Source organism: Thamnophis sirtalis, unplaced genomic scaffold, assembly GCF_051295495.1.
Source record: "Thamnophis sirtalis isolate CommonGarterSnake01/CBP01778 unplaced genomic scaffold, rThaSir2_p1.2 scaffold_2, whole genome shotgun sequence".
Classification (NCBI taxonomy): domain Eukaryota; kingdom Metazoa; phylum Chordata; class Lepidosauria; order Squamata; family Natricidae; genus Thamnophis; species Thamnophis sirtalis.
Genome location: NW_028261382.1, coordinates 171,286,889 through 171,305,020, shown reverse-complemented (window position 1 = coordinate 171,305,020; position 18,132 = coordinate 171,286,889).

The window sequence follows — 18,132 nt, the reverse complement described above, 5'->3', positions numbered from 1 at the left end:
AAGGAAATGCATCATTTAGAAATGTGTTGGTCTTTTAAACACCGCAATCTTGATAAATGCCAATGGAGAAAAGAACTGATGTCATTTTCTCAGTGGAGGGAGGGAGGGAGGGAGAGAGAGAGAGAGAGAGAGAGAGAGAGAGAGAGGGTTGGCTGGACAAATACTTGGTCACTGAAGAAAGTAAATTCAAGTAACAGCTTCCTATCCTAGACCTGGTTATCTGTCCCAACAATGTTCTCCATTGTCAACAATGCCCTGTCCCATATGGTTGGCTTGCAAACAAGAATAATTTTCTTGCTGCATTGCAACTATCCCAACAAAGGAATAAGTCTAATTCTCCCAGCTTGCCCTTGTTCCTCCTGTAGGCCCATCACTACCCATCCTGGGGCGAGGGAGGAGGAGGTCATCATCTAAGAAGATGGGCATTCAAGAAACACATTCTCTTTAGCAGGGGTGGGTTTCTCGCCCCGTTCCAACCGGTTCGGCTGGAATGGGGCCGGCGGCGTCCTCGTGCACGCGCGCTGTGCACGCATGCGTACTAGCGTCTGCGCGACACTCCAGCTACTCCTGGACGATCACGCAGGCGCTGTATGCGTCCTGCGCATGCGTGGAAGCGCAGAACTCGTCAAAACCGGGTAAGGACCGCGGGCGGGCGCGCCCTTCGCCGTTCCCGGAAGTTACTTACTTCCGGGTTCGGCGACCAACCGGTTCGCAGGGACCTCCGCGAACCGGTTGAAACCCACCCCTGCTCTTTAGGAAACGATGCAGATGAGGAAAATAAAGTGATACCCCTTTCTAAGCCCAAGATATACAGAATTGGCCACCACAATGCCCTTTCATGGGGAGCAAGGCAGAAGGTCTTCGCTATTCTCTTTGGGCTCCTTGAAACCTAGAGCAAAATGTACAGAGAAGGGAGATAACGGAGAACTAGCCTAATTCTGTATAATACAGCTGGCTAAGCTAGAGGGGCCTTCAGAGGAGAGAGATGCTAAAAAGAACTCACGGTTAGCCCTTTTCCCCTTGATACCCAAGAAGGCAAAACAAAGAAATACAGAGATCAAAAGATAACAAAGGGAAAAAAATCCAGAAAAGAAGTAGAAATGATGGAGGGAATCTTGATCCCCTAGTAATATTTTACTAAAGAAGAGATTTCGCCCACTCTGTTGCTCAATGTGAAAAATGGAAAATAAATATATGTACGATGGCTGTCTTCGGATTTGCCTAGCTAGTTCTATACTGGGAAGTGAATGTCAAGTTTACTGCACATCAAGAAATATGATACATTTATGCATTATTCTCAAATGCTATTCTTGAATATAGGGCTTTGAAATATATAAATAAGAAGCATAGATAGAATGTCAAATGCTAAAGCATTCTATAGGATTATCTAGGTATACAACAAACAAAATATTGGGATTTTTTAACGGGCTTTTATTGTATTCTTGGAATCAAACTTATTCCATACCTTGCGGAAATTTAAAACAATGAAAAATAGATTATATGGAGCTAGGTAGGAGAACACCCAGCTAACCTTAGACTTATAACAAAAAGCCCAGACATGTTTTAGAACTTGGGTTGGGGACTCTCAGAAGATTCTATCACTGAAGGCAAATTGGGAGGTTGACAACATCTTGGGATGCAGAGACAAACTAGCTTTGCTGTTGCCCCAAAAATACCCCAACCCCAAACTCACAATATGGGCAAATGATATATATGTGAAGTTATAAAAAGTTAAACATACAACGTAGATTTAAATTTAATACAATGACCAACATTCAGCATATCAAAAAGGCGTAACAAAAAGATAAAATGGATAAAGTTATAAAGGTATGATTCTAGATGACAAATTCATCGTGTTTGCACTGGTTATTACAGCATTTTTCACTTCAGCAACACAAAATTTGGCTGCTGTTGCTGGTAGTATGAGTCAGAAAGAAGAGTATAATATAGAAATAGCACTGGCAATAGCACTTATATACCGCTTCACACTGCTTTAGATCCCTCTCTAAGCGGTTTACAGAGCCAGCATATTGCCCCCAACAATCTGGGTCCTTATTTTACTGACCTCAGAAGGAGGGAAGGCTGAGTCAACCTTATAACAACAGCAATAGCAGTTCGACTTATATACCGCTTCATAGGGCTTTCAGCCCTCTCTAAGCAGTTTACAGAGTCAGCATATCGCCCCCACAGTCTGGGTCCTCATTTCACCCACCTCGGAAAGATGGAAGGCTGAGTCAACCTTGAGCCGGTGAGATTTGAACCGCCGAACTGCAGTTAGCAGTCAGCTGAAGTGGCCTGCAGTACTGCACTCTAACCACCGCAGCACCACATTATACTTCTTGCAGTAGGAATAGTATATCATTCTTGCCCAGATCCCGGTAAAATTTGCCATGAAAAAGTACTTGCTGGATGGTTTCTATTTCCCCAGAGTTCTGTGGGAGATTATTCTATTAGTGGGAGTTTGGTGAATCTAACTCTAACAATGCGAGAGAGAGACCGCCTCCTGCCAATTACCTCCCTACGACCTATTAGATCACACAGATTAGGCCTCCTCCGAGTTCCATCTGCCAGTCAGTGTCGACTGGCAACTACGCGGAGGAGAGCCTTTTCAGTAGTAGCTCCGACCCTCTGGAACGATCTCCCCGTGGAGATTTGCACCCTCACCACCGTCCAGACCTTCCGCACAGCTCTCAAGACCTGGCTATCCCGTCAGGCCTGGAGATAAAGATTCTAACCCGTCCCCACCCGAATGATGAATGAATGTTGTGTTCTATTTTGACTTATGTATTGTCTCATGTCTTGTCTTGTATTCCCCTCCCCATAAATTGTAAGCCGCCCTGAGTCCCCTCAGGGAAAAGGGCGGCCTATAAATAATAAACAAATACAAATAAACAAATACAAATGCCAATAAGACTCCTTGGTGCCTACCAGAGGTGGGTTACTCCCGGTTTGGCCCGAATTGGGCAAACCAGTAGTGGCGGCAACAGGAGGCTCCGCCCACCTGCCTGGACGCTTCTGTACATGCCCAGAAGCATCGCGCGCATGCGTGAGTGCATGCGTGAGCACAAGCGAACTGGTAGTGCCGGGATTTGCCTACCTCTAAAATAAAACTTTCTTCCCTAAGTTAGAGAAGGTTAAAGTATATAAATAGCATGCAGATTACCATGTGCTTTTTTCGAACAGGGTTCTGCTGTTCCAGGAGAAGGTGCTAACTTTGATTTGGTGTTCGGCATACTTCACCCTTTGAAGAACGATCCTTTCTGTTTTGCCAAAATTGGAAAATAGAAGCCAATCAATAGCGATCCCAGAGACTCTCAGTCTCTGATTTGCTGCTAATATCTATTGCGAGGCATGACTCTCCTTCAAACTTAGCAGAACCAGGATGTTACGGAAGAATGCTATCTTCTACCAATTTGTTATAATTAATTGGCATGCCCTCATGTCTATTTTGGACATTCCTATCTCAAGTCTAACTATTCTGTTGAGGACTCACTTAGAGCTGCCAATATCGGCTTTGGTTTCAGAGGTGGGTTCCTACCAGTTCGCACCTATTCGGTAGAACCGGTTCGTCAAATCTACCAAACCAGTTAGAAGAGGTTCCACCAGTGGACCCAGAAAGCAGGCCACACCTACAGAAGAGGTTCCAACATTTTTTGAAACCCACCACTGGTGGGTGTGGAATGTCCCGCAGTTATCTACGCATTAATAATGATCTAGTAATATTTCCTTATACATTTTAGGGACCTTTCCTTACATAATTGGTGTTTTCTTTCATACTTTTGGATTTCTAATTTCTGTTTCCGTTAGTTGGCAATTGCTAAAACCAATCCCACGTGAAAAAGTATTCAAAGCCTTCTTGATTTTAATTGTCAATTTATTTATTCCTGCACATTGTAATATTTATTCGTTTACATATCTCTGTTTTTGCACTGTTGTGCAAACACAATTCCAGCAGCTGCTAACATGTGTAAAAATTAAATATATATTATACTCCCTTTCAAATAGCCAACAAAATATTTCTGGTTTTAATTCCATATCTTGCTTTAGGATTGCTTCTAACCACTAACTTCTGAATAGCTACTTGGACCGACCTTAGTACTAATTCATAATTTCATATCCGGTCACATGGGCGGCAAGCCACTCCCATCCAGTCACATGGGCAGCAAGCCACTCCCACAAAGGAAGCCACACCCACAGAGTAGGTTCCAACAATTTTTGAAACCCACCACTGTTTGATTTGTATAGGCTCAAGCGTGTTTGGCTTCATGTATAGTTGTATCTGTACTCAACTTACAATTCGAGCAAGGGTTTTAGCCTCAAACAATTTTAGGGCTGCTAATATTAATTCCTTTCCTTTGGTGGAAAAGAAACTCTTAATAGCCATTGGAGATTTTGAAGCTGTTTGGGCAATGTGTTCCTGATAGGTTTCCAAATCCCCTGGGCATGGAAAACAAATCCCAAATCTTTAAAGGTAAGCACCTGTTTGATTTAATTTCCATTTATTATCCAATTGCACCGCTGTGGTTTCCTCGCAAATGCCAGCACTTTTGATTTTTAATAATTCACTTTGCTGAATTGGATTATGGCTTTCACAACCTTTTTAAGTCCAATGGGAGTACACAACATGACTACTGCATTGCCCACATGAAAGAAGGATTCTAAATTTGGCCGTTTTTAGGAGCATGGAAATTGGAATTATTTAGGCAACTGGACATAAAGATGATGTAGAAATTATACAGAGCTGAAACCCTCAAACTGCAGGAGATTTTACAAACAAATGTGTATATATATAGCACATATCTACCATGCTATTTCTTTTCAGGGTAAATCCTGGAGTGCATATAAAGTGTGTGTGTGTGTGTGTGTGTGTGTGTGTACACAAACATATACCGTATTTTTCAGAGTATAAGACGCACATTAGTTTTTGGGGAGGAAAACAAGGGAACAAATTCTGCCTCTACCTACTAGCAGCCATCAGTATTCATTGAGAGCTGAGGTGGCGCAGTGGTTAGAGTGCAGCACTGCAGGCTACTTCAGCTGACTGCTAGTTCGGCAGTTCAGCTGTTCAAATCTCACCGGCTCAGGGTTGACTCAGCCTTCCATTCTTCCGAGGTGAGTAAAATGAGGACCCGGATTGTTGTTGGGGGCAATATGTTGACATTCATGGCTAAGGTAGGATTAGAACTCACAGTCTCCTATTTTCTAGGCTGTTACAACAACCACTAGACCAAACTGACTGTTCATTTTTCAATATTCCCATAGCACTTACGGCCTCCTTTTCATAACTTTTTCTTGGAACTAATATTTATAACATTCATTCCAATTCCACTCTTTGCCATCATGATTATCTCCATATAAATCTCTAAACTGCTCCCTACTGCCTTTTTTCACTTCTATAAAACCCAAATAATTGCATTGCTTTTATTCTAAATCCCATTCTGTCTGCTGGTGGCTCATGTTTATCTTTTTTTACCAGTTTTCAAAAGCATTTTATTTTCATCAAAGTGCTCTAAACATAGTCCTTGATTTATGACAATAATTGGACCAGAATTTCTATTATAAGTCAATGTGGGGTTAAAGCAAGCGATCATGTGACTGGACCAGAGGTGGGTTCCTACCAGTTTGCACCTATTCGGTAGAACCGGTTCGTCAAATCTACCGAACCGGTTAGAAGAGGTTCCACCAGTGAACCCGGAAAGCAGGCCACACCTACAGAAGAGGTTCCAAAATTTTTTGAAACCCCCCACTGGTCCTTGGATATGATTATTCTACACTATCATGCTCCTATTTATAAAACTCAGTGCCTCTGTGAAAGGTAAAGATGACTCCTGCGTTTGTGGCGCAATCAGAACATTGCGTGTGTTGAAGTTGTTTTAACGCAAACCAAAGATGCCTTCTAAAAAACAAGTTTACATCCTATTCTTATGCATGCCAGTGCTGTGTGTGAGGTAATTTAAGGTGGTTCTGACAAGTGTCGTCGGCATCTTCATATCCGGTCACATGGGTGGCAAGCCACTCCCATCCGGTCACATGGGTGGCAAGCCACTCCCACAAAGGAGGCCACACCCACAGAGTAGGTTCAAACAATTTTTGAAACCCACCACTGGACTAGACCCAATTTTATGACCAATTTAACCATAGTCATTAAGCAAATTACATGCTCATTAAATGAATCCAGCTTCACCAGTTGACATTTTTCGTTGGAAACTGAGGGGGAAGGTGGCAAATTGCCATCATATGACCACAGGATGTGACCCCCATCATAAATGCAAGCTAGGAGCCAAGTCCTGAGATTGTGATCACGGGACTGCAGGAGTAGTGCAATGGTCATAAGTAACTTTGAACTGTTGTTAAACAAATTGTCATACATCAAGGATTAGTACGTGCTTGCTCTCCTTCTTTAATTGTTGCACTCTTTAACTACCATATTTTTCGGAGTATAAGACACACCTTTTTCCCTCAAAAAAGAGGCTGAAAATCTGGGTGCGTCTTATACATTGAATACAGCATTTTTTGCCTCCCGAAATCCCGCCACCTTCACCAAAATGGCCGTGCATAGCTTTTAGGACACTTTCAGAGAGCTCCTGGGGGCTGGGGAGAGCAGAAAACAAGCAAAAAATATCCATTTTTTCATGAAAACAGGCTGGGTTTTTTGCTCAATTTTGCCCTAGCCCCCAGGAGCACTCTATAAGCTATCCATGCCCTTTTATTGACAAAAACAGGCCCGTTTTCATGAAAAATTGTATGTTTTTTGCCCCTCTCCGTCTCCCAAGGGCACTCTACAAGCCTCCTAAAGGCTATTCATGCCCTTTAAAAAAAAAAAAAAAACAGGCCCATTTTTGCAAAAAGTGGGCTGTTTTGGTGAGTTTTGCAGAGTGCAAAACCTTTTTTTAATTTAATTTTTAATTTTTTTAATTTGCCTCTTCAAAACCTTGGTGCGTCTTATATTCTGGGTGGGGAAAACCTGGAAGCTTTCAGATTCAGGTTTCCCCAGATGCACCAATATAACATATTTAATAAAATGGAACTTTGAGGAAACGCAAGCCTCAGATTCTTCTTTAATTAGGGGGGGGGGGTGTTACTTGGAACCCTGATATTAACCCGAATCCCCATTAAAAACTTCAACCAGCTCCCCCAAACCCAAGAGGGATGTCCGGGGTCCTGAGCCTTGAACATTGACCCAAAACCGGGCGGCGCAAAGACTCGGGGAAGATGGAGGATGACATTATGGAAATTTGAAAACTTCTTAAGGGCATGGTTAATTATTTTTGGACCTCACAGGTTTGCCATTCACAGCCCTGCCAATGACCAGTCTCTGTACAATGAACAGATCTGCCCTCTCACCTTCTGAAATAAACTTAGTAACTTCCAAAAAAGAGAAATGCACCCAGAAAAATAGCAGATCTATAAAAGGCCTCAGTAGCGAATGGAAATATGCCCATATTTTCTGTGAGCTTTGAATCAGACATCAAGTGACAATAGACTGTAGCATTTAGATAAAAATATTAGCTGCAGAATTCTGCTAAATTAATCCAGCTCCTTTTGATTATTGATGTCCTACTGTTTCCTGCCTGAAACAATATACACGAAGCATCAGTCATTTTATAAATTATTCATTCACAGTTATTTTGGCAGCACTGTCTTTCCATTTATCAACTGATAAATGTACAGGAGATAAGGAGGGTAATTTTGTAGCCTCTTGACATTTACCCTTGACATGATTTCCATATTAAATAAGGCAAAATTACTAATGATGTTTCTCTTCAAATATTTTAAAGTCAGCATCGCAAAACAGTGTTACTGTATAATCACTCAGCTTTCATGGGTTTTGGTAGGAGATCATATATACAGCCAAGAATTCAGGTTTGTTTCGAAGAGACCCTACTAAAGCCCCAAATGTACATAATATGTATCATACAAACATGAAAGGTGGAAGTAAATACAGTAATAGGGATTTTATTGTATAATACTATCCTACCTGTTCTGACCCCCCTCATCCCACACCAACACACTCCGAGTCAAAGATAAATTATGGCATTTAATTAACAGACAGATAGGTCCCTGGCAGCAAACTGGCACAGATAAGCCATGGCAGCAATCCAGCCTGCCAAGCTCACAATAATGTTCTCCAACATTAGTTCCTGCATTGACTTCTGCAAGAGGGGCGTGTGCACAAGCAGTCCTTTTATAGCCTGGAGAGGAGCCTAATGACCACCAGCTGAGTGCCATTACCTCCTGTAACTGCGCAACTGTTCCTGACGCCTATTAGCTCTCTGGTGCCGGGCATCCAGGAACAACTCACTGCTGGCGTCCGGATCACTCTCCCTTGTCTCCTCCCCACTGGTCCAAGGCTCAGGTGCCTCCTGGTGGCCAACCAGCCTCTCTACGCCCTGCTCAGAGTCGGAACCCTGCCCAGGGTCCTCCACATCCTCCAGAGCCGACTCATGGTCCCCTCGCTGTCGGAGTCTGGTGGCAGCTCCAACGGCTCCTGCTGGGCCACAACACCTACCATAGTCTAGCCAAATTAAATGTCCTTGTTCTGGCCCGAGTTACACTGGCAAGGACCAGTATAGTCTGTTTATTGCACAGCTTTGCAGTGACAAATGGCCCTCTAACAATGGCAACAAAGCTCCACCTCACTTTCTTTCCCTGAGTCGCCCACAGACAATACCACCCAATCCCATAATCTGGGTCCAAAGCTGACAACAAGGCAAGGAGAAATTCCACATAACCAAAATTTGGAAGGCCCGAGGCTCAGAAAACACAAAGCAAAATTCAAGTTCCGTGTTCAAGGTCCACAAAGCAACATCCACGATTCAGAGCCCACAAGTCAAAACACAATCCAGAGTGCACAAAACAGAGTTCACAAAAGCCAGAGAAATGTGCACTGAAGCAAACCCTTGTTCACAGCAAACTCATCTTCCCCTGGCATCTGGCAAAATCACCTCACGCCAGGTGTTCCTCAAGAGAGCCGAGGTGGCGCAGTGGTTAGGGTGCAGTACTGCAGGCCACTTCAGCTGACTGTTATCTGCAGTTCAGCGGTTCTAATCTCACCGGCTCAAGGTTGACTCAGCCTTCCAGCCTTCCGAGGTGGGTGAAATGAGGACCCGGATTGTTGGGGGCGATATGCTGACTCTGTAAACCGCTTGGAGAGGCCTGAAAGCCCTATGAAGCGGTATATAAGTCTAACTGCTATTGCTATGAGGAGGAGGGGTGAGGCTGCCTCCTTATGGGCACCCTTGCAAACCTCCTCTGTGCTTTGCTCTGCTCCTCTCTCTGTGCCCACAGATCGGGTGGGGGAGGCAGCTGTTGGAGGTGATCTGTGGCCTTATCTCACCTCAACCAATCCTCTCTTGCTTTCATTAGGGTAAGTGGCTCTGCATCTGGTCACTTGCCCCAATGACGTATGGGCCTGGGACTGCACCATCCGCAGCCCCCAGGGCTCTCTGGGCATTCCTGTGGAAATATGCCACCCCAGAAGTTCCTCCTCCTCCTCCTCCTCCAGACCAGCTTCTGACAGGGCAATCACATTCCCAGACAATAAATCAACATTCATATATTTTAAGCTAATATTACATTTTAAGAACTCCAAAAATACTTATATAACCATTAGTGTCCTGATCTTTCTTCCCAATCTCATTACAATGGTCGGGATGTAACAGAGAGTGTTGGACTTGGATTCAGATTCAGATCTCTTCTTGGTGGAGAAACTATTTTACAGAGTTATTCCATACTGAAGCAGGATAATTGCATGCTTGTGTTCTTTAGGTGAAAGAGAAGAGCATGTGACTTATATGAACTCAGTCCAATTGTGTGTGTGTGTGTGTGTGTGTGAGAGAGAGAGAGAGAGAGAGAGAGACAGAGAGAGACAGAGAGAGAGAGACAGAGAGAGAGAGAGAGAGAGAACCAGTTCTGACCAGTTTGCCTGAACCGCTAGTAAAAAAAATGCTTTTCCAACTATCACCTGTGATGTGTGATTTAGATTAGCTAGAAAGTAGGATTTCCTGCTTTCTAGCTAATCTAAATTGTGTGGCATAGCAGATTCCCCTCCCCCCTCACTGTTTGCTTATCTTTCTAGGCGCACTCGGTAGCAGGTTCCGCCCACCTGCCCAGACGTCATCGTGTCCATTTTTGACCCTCTGCGCATGCGTGGAAGGTCCTCTGTGAGCACACGCTCACATTGATACTGAACTGGTACATACCAGTGGTGGGATTCATAATTCTTTACTACCAGTTTTGTGGGTGTGGCTTGGTGGGTGTGACTTGGTGGCCGGGGCAGGGGAAGGATACTGTAAAATCTCCATTTCCTCCCAATCAGCCGGGACTCAGAAGGCAGAGAATAGATGGGGGCAGGGCCAGTCAAAGGTGGTATTTACCGGTTCTCCAAACTACTCAAAATTTCCGCTATCGGTTCTCCAGAACTGGTCAGAACCTACTGAAACCCACCTCTGGTACATACATGCATACATGCATACATGCATACATGCATACATGCATACATGCATACATGCATACATGCATACATGCATACATGCATACATGCATACATGCATACATGCATACATGCATACATGCATTGTGTGTGTGTGTGTGAGAGAGAGAGAGAGAGAGAGAAAGAGAGAGAAAGAGAGAGAGAGAGAGAGAGAGAGAGAGAGAGATGATAGGATTACTACTCCCACAATTTCAAAGGAGTATGAGTGTATGAATGGCTGGCTGAGAATTCATACAAAGCATAACAATCTTTATTTTAAAATCAACACCTTGCATAACAACATAAGAATGCATGCACTTACTGGACTTTAAAAAAAAAACAACTGAAATACCAATATGACCTTCACTTTTCCCCAGTTGCAGCATTATTTTATGGCTTTTGGCAATTGCTAGCACTTTATTTTGTAAACTATCCTGGGATCAGAAGATGAAGGATAGTCTAAACTAAATAATTTATTAAATAAATAAAATATAGAATTGATAATAAATAATAAATGCAGAAACTATAAAGCATTTGATTTTTCGCATTCCACCTATTTCTCCTGCAAATTAAAAATGCTGTGTAACACTTGAAATCAGTATAAAAACAGGAGATATATCAATGTATTTTTTTTCACATTTGTCCACAAAACAGTAATGATATGTTTACAAAACAACACACCTCGGCATTAGAACCAAAGGTTCTAGTATTACATCTCCTTGGCAAGGGTTTGCTTTATAGCCTGAACCAGTAACTCCTCTGAAAATGTAAATGTACAGTTTAATTTAGATCATTGTCTGGAGTTTTACTTTCCAAAACAAGGTCCAATCAGCTGAATATGCTGCCCAGTAAAAGGGGTATTAAAAAGTTCTATTGAGATGTTCTTTCTGATATTTGTCAGAAGATTTTACCAATTCCTATACCTATTAACAGAACAAATATATGCATGTACGGTATTTAATCAACTGACAGAAATTAAAATTATTTAAAATGATTCAACTTGGTTCGCTCCTTTCTGCTATTTTTCATCATCTTGCAAATCATATTTAAAACAGTTAAATAAAAGGGGGGCTGCTATTCATTTCTAATGTTGAATATCTGTATTCTTATGACACATTATCAAGTTCCTGAATTTCATCTTAAGAGTCAAAAACATCTTCTGTTGCTCAATTTGTGCCTGATATGCAATCTTTCCAAGCAAAGCAGCCCTAGGACTAAGATAGCGGGCAGCCTTAACAGTTTCTAGTTTACAAGAGCCAAGGTGGCGCAGTGGTTAAATGCAGCACTGCAGGCTACTGCTAGATCAGCAGGTCAGCGGTTCAAATCTCACCGGCTCAGGGTTGACTCAGCCTTCCATCCTTCCGAGGTGGGTAAAATGAGGACCCAGATTGTTGGGGGCAATACGCTGACTCTGTAAACCGCTTAGAGAGGCCTTAAAGCCCTATGAAGCGGTATATAAGTCTAACTGCTATTGCTACTGCTATTACAAGGAGAACCCATAGCTTTCATTTTGCTAGCAAAATATAATTCTGTCCCACTATACCTTGTAAGTATGATCCCACATAAATAGGAATAGAATTGTAAGTATATGTTTGGGGTGATGACTTCTGTAGCAACTTGTGTATAGATTAATTATCCTTAAGGCAAAGTTTCTACCTTTAAACAGGCAAGATGGAAATACAATACAATAGAATAGCAGAGTTGGAAGGGACCTTGGAGGTCTTCTAGTCCAACCCCCTGCCTAGGCAGGAAACCCTATACCATTTCAGACAAATGGCTATCCAACATCTTCTTAAAGACTTTCAGTGTTGGGGCATTCACAACTTCTGGAGGCAAGCTGTTCCACCGATTAATTGTTCTGTCAGGAAATTTCTCCTCAGTTCTAAGTTGCTTCTCTCCTTGATTAGTTTCCACCCATTGCTTCTTGTTCTACCCTCAGGTGCCTTGGAAAACAGTTTGACTCCCTCTTCTTTGTGGCAATCCCTGAGATATTGGAAGACTGCTATCATGTCTCCCCTAGTCCTTGTTTTCATTAAACTAGACATACCCAGTTCCTGCAACCGTTCTTCATATGTTTTACTCTCCAGTCCCCTCATCATCTTTGTTGCTCTTCTCTGCACTCTTTCTAGACTCTCCACATCTTTTCTACATCGTGGCGACCAAAACTGAAGGCAGTATTCCAAGTGTGACCTTACCAAGGCATTATAAAGTGGTATTAACACTTCATGTGATCTTGATTCTATCCCCTTGTTTATGTAGCTTAGAACTGTGTTGTCTTTTTTGGTAGCTGCTGCACACGGCTGGCTCCTATTTAAATGGTTGTCCACTAGGACTCCAAGATCCCTCTCGCAGTTACTACTACTGAGCAAGGTTCCACCTATATTATACCTGTGCATTTCGTTTTTGTTGCCTAAATGTAGAACCTTACTCTTTTCACCATTGAATTTCATTTTATTAGATAGTGCTCAATGTTCAAGTTTGTCAAGATCCTTCTGTATATTCAGCCTGTCTTCTGGAGTGTTGGCTATTCCTGCCAGCTTGGTGTCATCTGCAAATTTGATGAGTTCCCCATTTATTCCCTCAGCCAAATCATTGATGAAGATGTTGAAGAGTACTGGGCCCAAAACAGAGTCTTGGGGTACTCCACTGCATACTTCCCTCCATGAAATAAAATATGAACCCCCAGGTAAGTCATCACTTCAGGGCTAGCCTATTCATGTCAAGAGGTGGGGGGGAATCCAATTTCCTCTTGCCATGTCTGGCCACACCTGTTTTTCTGTTAGCACTAAATGTCAGAGAGATGAAAACAGGTTGATGACTCCGATCATGCCATGCTAAAATATGGGTGTGTTTTATCTTCCCTCTTTCTCAAGTGGGTTTTCTGTTGTTGGGCAGTTTGTTACATGCGTGTTCTTGCAAAAAAAAGCAAAAGTTGGGCGTTTCATGTTACTTGATGGATGCTAAAGGTCAATTAGTAATTGAGTTACTGTAGGATTCCTTTTGATTAGTGCCAAAAGGTTCATATAGTCCACCCTTAAGACAACAATGCAACAAAGGGGGAGGGGTCCTGTTTTGCTGACATTAAAATATAATCTTCCGGGTCTTAATTCAGCCGAATGAAGCAGTTGAGCAAATAAGTTGAGTTGCGTTTTTAAAAGAGAACTGCACGCGAGTATATCGAGGAGATGATTTTAAAGAAATTGCTTATTAATCCACTATCTGCAGAGGCAGCTGGGGCAAACGCTGGGACCATTTCATTTCCTGGCTTTATTGCTAACAAGTATCTCAGCTGCTGGATACAATTATTTTGAAGGCTTTTGTTGTTTTTCATCATTTTAAAGCAGGGTTGTCAAACTGGAGGCCCGTAGGCTGGATGCATCACATGCAGGCCACACCCATCCCAGTGCCGCGAAGGGAAAAAAACATTGTAATACATCACGTGATGGCAATGTGACACCAAACATTTGACACCAGGGTTTTAAAGTGTTTTAAAATTTTAATTGTAACATATTTGAATGAATGAATGAATGAATGAATGAATGAATGAGAGCTCAGCTCAATCTCTGGTATCTTTTTGTAGCATTTTAATTGGCCTAACAAAACTTTCATTCAACTGGGTTTTGAAACTTTTCTTTTGTAACATGGTTAGCAGTTAGCAATAGCAATAGCAATAGCAGTTAGACTTATATACCGCTTCAGAGGGCTTTCAGCCCTCTCTAAGCGGTTTACAGAGTCAGCATATTGCCCCCAACAACAATCCGGGTCCTCATTTCTCCCACCTCGGAAGGATGGAAGGCTGAGTCAACCTTGAGCCGGTGAGATTTGAACCGCTGAACTGCAGATAACAGTCAGCTGAAGTGGCCTGCAGTACTGCACCCTAACCACTGCGCCACCTCGGCTCTTGCCTGTTGTGGCCTTGGCAGGAGCTGTTGGAGCTGCTACCAGACTCCAACAGGAAGGGGTCTTATGAGTCGGCCCTGGAGGAGGTGGAGGTGGAGGACCCTGGACAGGGTACCGACTCCGAGCAGGGCGCAGAGAGACTGGTTGGCCACCAGGTGGCGCCTGAGCCTTGGATCAGTAGGGAGGAGACAAGAGTGAGTGATCCAGAAAACACCTGTGAGTTGTTCCGGGATGCACGCCGTCAAAGGGCTACTCGGCGTCAAGAACAACTACTTAATTACAGGAGGTATTTACGCCCAGCTGATGCTCATTAAAATCCTCTCCTGATTATAAAAGAGACTGATTCTGCCACACCCTTCTTGCAGAAGTCAACGTTAGGGGCTAACGAGAAACAAACTTGGCAGTCTGGATTGCTGCCAGAGTTTGTTTGCATTGCTGCCAAGGTTTGTAGGACTTGCTGCCAGAGTACTTATCTCTTTGTTTATGTGGCTTTCAGCCAACGAGAGTCTGGACTGATTAAAAAACATTCTCATTTACATTTGTTTCAGCTTTCGTTCCTGGACGGAGAACAGGGGTCAGAACTAGCTTTTTTCCCCCTAAGTCTCTATCTCTTCAAGAGCATTAGTTCATACGTTCAACTGATAATTCAATCATAGAGATTCATGACTTCAGGGCTAAATTGTAAAAAACAAGCTATGATAGCATCAATTTACCCAAACATCCTATGTAAAATAAAATAAAACACCAAAGTTCTCCAAGGAATTCTAATTGTCCAAACAGTATAAGCGCATGCAGATGAAGTTACCTTGTCCCTGTTTTGTGGGGTTTTTTTTAAGTATTGGCCCCTCCCAAATTAATTATTCTGTATCAGTTCTCCCATTTAGCTAGGTATGGGAATTTGAGGCCATATGTATCTGTAATATGCAAATTATATATATAGCATTTTGATGTCTGACACACTGAAATTAAATCAAATTGGAGAGGGAGAGAAAAAACAAAGTGTGTAATAAAGCTACTTTTATGGCCTCAAGCTGTAGATACATTGTGGTCTGTAGTAGTTAAACAACAGCTGTTTGGATTTAAAACAGAATTATGATAAGCATCCCCAAAAGACAACACCTCTTGAGGTAATTGTGTTTATCTCAATGCATCTGCTAACAACAAACACAGTGACTTAAGATATGCTACTGATAGCTACTGGTTCTTATTTCCTTCTCTTCTTTTTTCTTCCACCTCTCCCTTTTCAAGTCTATTGAAATTTCCTAGAACAAAATGATGGTTTGGCGATTGGTCACCAATTGATCATCAGTGAGTCCCAGTCAGTGGCGGGTTTCAAAAATTGTTCGAACCTACTTTGTGGGTGTGGCCTCCTTTGTGGGAGTGGCTTGCCACCCATGTGACCGGATGGGAGTGGCTTGCCACCCATGTGACCGGATATGAAGATGCCGACGACACTTGTCAGAACCACCTTAAATTACCTCACACACAGCACTGGCATGCATAAGAATATGATGTAAACTTGTTTTTTAAAAGGCATCTTTGGTTTGCGTTAAAACAACTTCAACACACGCAATGTTCTGATTGCACCACAAACGCAGTAGCAATAGCAATAGCAGTAGACTTATATACCGCTTCATAGGCCTTTCAGGCCTCTCTAAGCGGTTTACAGAGAGTCAGCATATTGCCCCCAACAATCTGGGTCCTCATTTCACCCACCTCGGAAGGATGGAAGGCTGAGTCAACCCTGAGCTGGTGAGATTTGAACCGCTGACCTGCTGATCTAGCAGTAGCCTGCAGTGCTGCATTTAACCACTGCGCCACCTCGGCTCTTAGTAGTCATCCTTACCTTTCACAGAGGCACTGAGTTTTATAAATATGAGCATGATAGTGTAGAATAATCATATCCAAGGACCAGTGGTGGGTTTCAAAACATTTTGGAGCCTCTTCTGTAGGTGTGGCCTGCTTTCCGGGTCCACTGGTGGAACCTCTTCTAACCGGTTCGGTAGATTTGACGAACCGGTTCTACCGAATAGGTGCGAAGTGGTAGGAACCCGCCTCTGGTCCCAGTGTTTGCCCCAGCTGCCTCTGCAGATAGAATCAAGATATAACCTAAAAAACTAAATAAGGGAGGAAAGGAAAGTATAATAGTTAAAACAAAGCATACAGCAGGTTAAACCCATTGGAGCAGAATGCATACTTTCAGATTCAATGAATTTTTGTAGCCTTTGTGAATAACTGTCCTTTAACAGCTTCATGACAGCCAGTTTGGTGTGGTGCAGAGGTGGGCTCCTAACAGTTTGCACCTATTCGGTAGAACCGGTTCATCAAATCTAGCGAACCGGTTAGAAGAGGTTCCACCAGTGGACCCGGAAAGCAGGCCACACCTACAGAAGAGCTTCCAAAAAATTTTGAAACCCACCACTGGTCCTTGGATATGATTATTCTACACTATCATGCTCATATTTATAAAACTCAGTGCCTCTGTGAAAGGTAAGGATGACGACTGCGTTTGTGGTGCAATCAGAACATTGCGTGTGTTGAAGTTGTTTTAACCCAAACCAAAGATGCCTTTTAAAAGACAAGTTGACATCCTATTCTTATGCATGCCATTGCTGTGTGTGAGGGAATTTAAGGTGGTTCTGACAAGTGTCGTCGGCATCTTCATATCCGGTCACATGGGCGGCAAGCCACTCCCATCCGGTCACATGGGTGGCAAGCCACTCCCACAAAGGAGGCCACACCCACAGAGTAGGTTCGAACAATTTTTGAAACCCACCACTAGCGTGGTGGTTAAGGCATCAGGCTAGAAAGTGAGAGAGTATGAGTTCCAGTCCTGCCTTGGAAACAAAGCCAGCCAGAAGACCCCAAGCCCTGGGAAGGAGGCAATGGCAAACCACATCGGAAAAATCTTACCAAGTAAACTGCAGGGAGGGACTGTTCCAGCAGTCAAAAGGAACTCAAAGGCACAGATATATATGTCATACTGAATAAAATGTAGATAGACAGATATATATTTTAGCTTTTTTTATTGCAGACTTGTAGCAAATCTGCCAAATGGAATTTTTAAAATAGCACCAATGAACTTATTTTAAAGTTTAATACTGTTGTATTTAAACTTCGGAGAAATATTTTTGAACGGGAAAAAAATGTCTTTCGCATGCTGTCTGGGCCTCATATTTATTTATTTGCTTTCATATTCCAAGTCTGCTTCAGAAGACTAGAAACTCTGCTTTACCATAAATTACTGTAAAACCACCTTGCTTTCCAAGATAGCTCTATTAAGAACTTTAATATATGATATGATATTACAGATTTGATCTTTGGGCCTTTTAGTCTTCAGTCATAAAGTTTTAATTTAGAATTTGTCCTGCTTCGCCACACTGGGCATGTATAATAAATTAAGATTCAGGGATCTATATTAGATTCGATCTAAATTTAACTGTAGTTTAAAAGGGCCTATTTAAATTCACGGGGTCTTGGCTTCAGCACTGATGACATTTGGAGCAAACTGCCATTTATAAAATAAAGGAAAAAGTCATCATAAGAATGATGTGCTAATTTAGCTACACTATGTCTCTGTTAGAAAGGGAAGACATGGTATTGTGGTTATGATGCTGGACTTGGCAAAAGACAAATCCCTTATCACAAACATTGACAACTTTGCTGGATTACTGTAACGCGCTCTACATGGGGCTGCCCCTGAAGAGTGTTCGAAGACTGCAGTTGGTCCAGAATGCAGCCGCGCGAGCGATATTGGGTGT